Source organism: Chiroxiphia lanceolata, chromosome 14 (genome assembly GCF_009829145.1).
Source record: "Chiroxiphia lanceolata isolate bChiLan1 chromosome 14, bChiLan1.pri, whole genome shotgun sequence".
Classification (NCBI taxonomy): domain Eukaryota; kingdom Metazoa; phylum Chordata; class Aves; order Passeriformes; family Pipridae; genus Chiroxiphia; species Chiroxiphia lanceolata.
Window position 1 is genome coordinate 20,410,580 of NC_045650.1, and position 6,689 is coordinate 20,417,268.

The following is a 6,689-nucleotide window of genomic DNA, read 5'->3' on the forward strand; positions in this document are numbered from 1 at the left end:
TCCTGGATTACATCCAAACTTCTCCCAAACTGGGCAGAGGTTTTTGTGCTTGGCAGTTTTACAAACCCCTTCAGCAGCCAACTTAACAGAATAATGCTCAAAACCCTTGAGAGCCGTGAGTGGATGTGGCTATTAGTGCAAAGGTTTTATTATCAACAACGGCACCTGAATTGTTGAACCTCAGACCTAGCACAGAATGTCTCCATAACCAAACATCAGCTCTTTTTGAGTCACTGAAACATTTGCGTGAGTCAGCCTGAAGCAAGAACAAGCAGTCCTGCACAAAGGATGCCTTTCTCTCCCCTGATCCATGGTGCTGCCTTGACTTGTGCTGGGCAGGGACTTCTGGAGCCAGTGGTAAGCAACTGGAGCTGCTGGAGGGCAAAGCACTTTTAAGTATAAGCAGCTGGACAAATTTTCAAGAGCACTGAAAAGATACGCATGTGTGTAAAACAAAAACAAAAAAACTATTTCTGTATAACCATTTGATTTGGATTTTCTGTTTGTTGTAGCGCCTTTTTGCCACAGAAAAGCAGGCCAAGTGAAGGCAAAAGCAACCCTGAAATCTCTAGCCACCACCTTGCTCCATCTGTTACTAATCAGCATTTTGGACAATACGACTTTTTCCCCTGTTTTCTGTGCAGCCAAATTCCCAGAACTGACACACAGGGTGTGGAAAGTGTGCTGATGTCTGTGCTAAGTGCTCTGACAGCAATGAAAACATGCCTCAGGTGCTGGTGAGGAGCATCAGTGCAAACCCAGACGCGCTGACAGTGTATTGGCAAGGACTGGGAGGGGTAACCTGGGCCTAGAACCCACAGCACTGGGCTGAGGCAATCAGCCTCCAACCCCAAATTAAGAGGAGGTTGATGCTGCCAGGGCAGCAGCCATGCACGCAAACTGCAGTTCCCATTCCTGACTAAGGCTCCTTCAGGAGCTTCCTTCCTTCCAAAGCCCCACAGACTTTCCCTCGGTCAATTCCCACATTCTGCCTCTCCACACGGTGCTCCACAGACTCAGCTGGTCACATTTGCACAGCCAATGTCACCGTGACACACACCCGGGAGCCAGCGAGGGGTTGGCTCAGCAGGAACAGAACAAATTACTTCCGTCTTCACAGAGGTTTGGCATCCCAATGCCAAGTGCAACAGGTGGGTGACCGGCTGAAAAGATTCTTTTTTATCACACGAAGCAAACCACAAGCCCAGAGAAGCCCAGCTGAGCTCCAGCACTCACGGGCCGTGCCCTGTGCTCAGGAGTTTCTTGTGTTGGGCATGAACCCAGTCAACACTTGTTGCCTTTCCAGTCCACAGGGTGACATTTATTTGCCATCATTCTGGGACAAGCTATGCAGGAATCCACCAACTCTCCTCTATTCAGTTTAGTAGTTTATGTGTCTTTAGCCTACAGAAAGCTGGGCCATGCCTGTCAGCTGGCAGGCCAGGGACAGAACCAGAAAGTTGCAGGACATGTTCAGAATGTGCTTTATAACTTAATGCCCTATTCCATCAAAATCGTCATCTGCCTTCTGACTCCAGACTCTCAGTTATAGGAAGCTGTCCAGGTACAAACAGGCACAAGATCCAGATGTGGTGTTGCCATGGCAACACACTTGTAAAACGAATTTGCTGGTTTTCTAAGATTCTCCATTTAGCGAGAAGCAGCAGTAAAGCTGAATATTGCAGATGACCCAAAGAACTGTTCAACGGAGCATTTAGAGCACCAGGAGACCCTGAGAGAGGTGGTCAGTGGGACAGATCCTGGGGGGTAGTTAGGGATGGAACCCATAAAGCAGCCACTTGTCATGAAACACTATTGAGGCAGTGAGGTTGTAGAGGGGTGGATAAATAAATCAGCAGAAAGCAGCCTAAAGAACAAGATTCACAGGGAAATCCTAATGGAGAGTGACTGTGTAACTAAAGAGCTGGCAGAGGTGACAGACCAGGTGCAGCAGCCAGGTGACTCTAGACACAGGGATTTGATGATTCCTGATTGAATATAGGCAAGGCCTGAGAAGCTCTTTGGGTTGATTGGGTTATATTTGGGCAAAATGGAATGAGAAGAATTTTGAATCTTGGTTCCATTTCACCTGACTATTCAAAATCTCCCAAATTAGGATATAGTTTGTGTTTCAGCAATACTGATGTTCCCCTGGGTAAGAATGAAATTGCTGTCTGTAACACAGTGTGAAATGCCAGTGTCACCTACTGGTATTTAAATTCTTAGGCAATAAAGAAGCAGCATCAATTTATTCCCAAAGCCTTGTATAAGCTCTCAAGATGCCAGCTGCTTCCTTACAGTCCCTGAGGTCACAGCATGTAGTCATCAACCATTATGTTAATTGCTGCCCCTGGGCATTTCCACACTGTGTTACTGTGGCTGAGCTGAAGCATTCCAGACTCATTTCCCCACAGCCCCTCCACTTGTAACAAGTCTTCAGGCTCTCAACATGACTGAAGATGATGACTTACCTTGACAGTGATTTATATGAGTTTCTCAAAGAGGTAAAAGATGTGGCCTTGTCTCCCAGCCTGAGTCACTGTAGACAGTGATTTGATACTCTGATTGATCATCAGCCTTTTGGGAATTTGCTGGCTAATGAAACACTGCAATCAGTTTTATCAAACCTTTGTAGAGCTTCACCCAAGGGAAATCACATAACTGAGCCAAGGCACCACCAATCAATTTCCCAGAAGATTCCTCATAAAGCAACCGTGAAACCTGTTACTTTTACACCTAAAATTTGCAGTTCTGCCATGAGTCTGTGGGTCCCAGTCACTGAGGTTGAGAACAGGTACCATGAGGATCCATTTCTGAGCTGTGCATCTGGAATATTAGCAAAGGCATAACAGTCATGACTACAACACCCAGAAGTGGTTCATCACCCACTGGGCTTCTCAGACTGGCAATTAGCAATGCCAAGGGATCCTGGATGGTTCTTTCTGCCTAAATCAAGAAATACCCCCAAGCTGAGGATCTCTGAAGACTGTGGAGAGAAAACTAAGAGCTACAAGCTCTTTTGATACAAGAGGGAGTGAGGATGGGCAGGGAGGCAGAGGGAGGAGCACGACTGAGGAGGAGAAGACAGCCGTGTTCTTGGGCGGCAGCTTTGCCTCAGGACATTCATTGGTGCTTCCCAGACAGCTGCCTTGGGTCTGTGCCAATAGCTGGAGAAAGGGACAAACTCAGATTTCAGTTGCTGTAGGCTCTAGTCCCAGCATAAAACAATGGTAACTATTTTTTTAATAGTTTCAGTGATACCTTGTGAAAATCAAACGAATCATTCTGGTCACATCAAAACACCTTTGTGAACTGAAGAGATAATAATTTCTATTTCCCATTGCAAAGACCTTTTGAAAGAAAGTGGGGAGTTTTGGCATAAATTTCCCTCAGGTTTTTCAGAAAGCAGAGCTGGAATGCCTGTTTCAGCTTTTCGGCTTTATTGAAGCAAAACCTTTCAGTCAGGAAATGTTCCTTGGTTTTTTTCTTGTGAAACAACAAGAGATTACAACTTAAAGGCATGACATGCCTTGAGAAGTGGGAAATGGTCCCAGCTGCTCAGCTTTACACGGACGTGCATGTGTAAGAGTGTGGCAAGTCCTTGGTGCAGGACAGGAGCTGGCCACCAGCCCGGGGCTGGCAGTGGGAAACGAGGCCCCTCCTGCACAGCTGTACCACACGTGAGGCCCCTCCCGTGTGGCTGTAACTCTTGGAATAAGGTACTGTGCACTGGGCTGGTGCAGAAATGTGTGTGTGGCCATGAACATCTGTACACAGGTTTATAGCAGCACGATATCAAACATCTGGGCCACAGAGCAGATTAAATCAAACAGCAAGTCTGCCCAAGACAAATTATTTCTTTTGCATTGAGAAAAGGAATCAGAAAGGAAGGTTTTTGGGACCACATGCCAGCTGTAACCTACTGAATTGTATATTCAGAGAGTATTGATGAAAGAAGGTTCAAGATTGTTCCAGGTCAATGCAGCACTAACGAGTTCCTCCCACTGCACAGGAGCACCGCAGGGCCCAGCAGCCTCCCCGCATACCCTGCTCTCACACTGCGGGGCTTCTTGTTGTTTAGCAAACTGAGAGTCTGTAAATTGAACTAGACACAATCCTCATGGTCAGCCTTGTTCAAGAGGCTCTGTTTTGATCAGCCCACTGAAATCTGGCTGTCCATCACTCACTCACTGCCTCCCAGCCACGATGACCCAGAGATCTGTGAAAGGACTGGGGGAAAACACCAAAACTGTAGAGACTGAGCCTACAAAAGGGCCCACACCAGTGGCCTCTCCCACATGTTATGTTTGGCTTAGGACCTTTCTGTATTTGGCACTGACAAGGGAAGCAGAACTTTCTCACTGGTGACCTGACCTGCTTCCCACGCATGGTCACTGCCATTCCAGGACAGCCTCCAGCGGCAGGAGGGACACACCAGGCTCACTGCCATCCTCAGCTTTGCTTTCTGCTTGTTTGCTTCTCACAAAGCACGTCAGCCTGACCCAAAGAAGATGGCTGCTCTTTGCTTGCTTCTAAAGGGAAAGCTTCTCTTTGAAGAAAATAACACCTAAACATGAAAAATAAGGATCTGACAGGAAAGGCCTTACAGGCAGGGTTTTCTGCCAGCTCCTTATAGTAACAGGCTGCAAAACTTCCCATATCAACATCCTTCTGCACAAAAAGTAAGACATAATTTCTTTGTTATACTTGATGACAACGGATAAGAGAGAATTCATCTCTCCTGAGCCTACCAGACACACATGGCACACATTGATCTGTCCCTTACGGAGCAGGATCTTTGACCAGACCTGCTCTCTTTTGCTCCCAACAGACAACTCCTTCTTTATTCTTTCCCTGGGAGTCTTCAGGGATAGGTGACTGTTTCATCTCACCCATCCTTCCACAGTTAAAGAATGTAGAATCAGGCCTGTCTCTCAAGAACACCAAAGGACATCAGGTTTATAAAGCACCTGCTGAGCAACAGATTTACTTTCCCCAAAATAGGAGCAAATTAACAAATTGATTTCCAAGGCAGACTGTCTTTGATTTTTAACACCGTGAATGCTAATTTCAGCAATACCTACATGATACTCACATGTCCAGTCCTGCTGTTCTCACATCCCAGAATAGTCAGTGACTAAATTCATCAATTGTTTCCAAGATTAATGCTGCAGCAGATCTGGTACACTGTGTGTGCAAATTGCCTTATTCCTACACTCCATATCCTAGCTTCCATATAGGGATAAGCTGGAGGCCAGCTTTCACTTCTGCTCAGATCCATTCCAATTTGAATTTGCAGATCCCCTTGTTTCCACAGCTGTTGCACCTGAATTCCTCTCCCCAGGAACTCTGTGAGCACATTGCTCCAGACTTGCAATCGCTCCTATAAATTTGCCAGTGAATTGCAAACAGCCTGCACAGCCAGTCTGGATCACAAAGCAATTTAGTTCAGAACCAGAGGCTGCAGCACAGCTGAGAGCCAGGCAAACCCTTTTGCTGACAATCACAAGTGTCAGTTGTTTCATAGGGTGCCAGGGTTTAATTCCACATTAACTTTTGTGTTTTGAGAAAAAATATAAAATGGCATTTATATTTCCATGCACACATCCAAAAGGCTTTTGCCTCACACATCTCCAATGTGCAGCCCAAGTGGGAACACACAGGACTGTGAGCTGCACTGCATGCTCTGGGCTGAGCCTGTCACCAAGTAGGGTGACAGCACCAGTACAGGGATTCCACCCCAGCTCTGCTGCAAACAGCCTGCTGCTGTCATGTAAGGAGTAACTCTGCTTTGCTGTCACCTGGGACAGCCTAGAAGAGGGTGGGTAGCTCCAAACAGGTGAGTGATCACCTGGGTCAACTTCTGAAAACATCATCACAGCTAATGGGGGGTCTAGGAAGGGTAATGTTAGAACTGCAGGCACTTAACATTACAACAGGCAATATTAGCTGCTTATGTTTGCCCCATACAAAACCTGAGACATCAGTTCTTCCATAACGGTAAACATGCTCTGGACTCATACTGGCAGCGTGGAGTGGAGTGGGTGTGTTGTGGAGGGTTTATTTCAGTTTCCTACAAAAAACTAAGAGCAGATACATCTGTACTCTTGTCCTGTCCCTAAGCTGAGCTCTGCTAGCAGGTTACCTGGGCACTTCTAAACCTTTTCAGCATGTGTTACCACAAACTGTTTATCTCAAACCCCTCCAGAGCAGAGCTTTACCTTGGCTGATTTATTGTGTGCTGACAAAAGGAGAAGAACTGCTATGATCTAGTGCCGTAGCTCCATGTGGGAGCTATTGCCACCTCCGTGTCTCCCCAGGGAGCAGCAATGCTGAACCCCTGCCCATCTCGCTGTCATCTTGAGAAGGTGACTCCTTGGGAGCCACAGGCCCATCAGGGATCAGTACAAACACACACACAGGATGCTCACAGGCTAGACTTGCTGCCAAAGCCAATATTTGCTTGCAGGCTCCAGCTCAGTATCACCAGGACTCTCCTCCTCTTCCTCCTCCTCCTCGCCTGCCCAGCAGCTGGGAGAGCCAACTCCTGAGTAGAGGCAGCTGTGAACTTGCTCATAAATTGTTCTTTAACACAGTTTATTGCAACAGAAACTTCTAGCAAAATGATCTGTTTCTGTTTTGTCCAAAGCATTCCCTTGAGTTCTCTCGGTCTGGGGAGGAATCGGTTG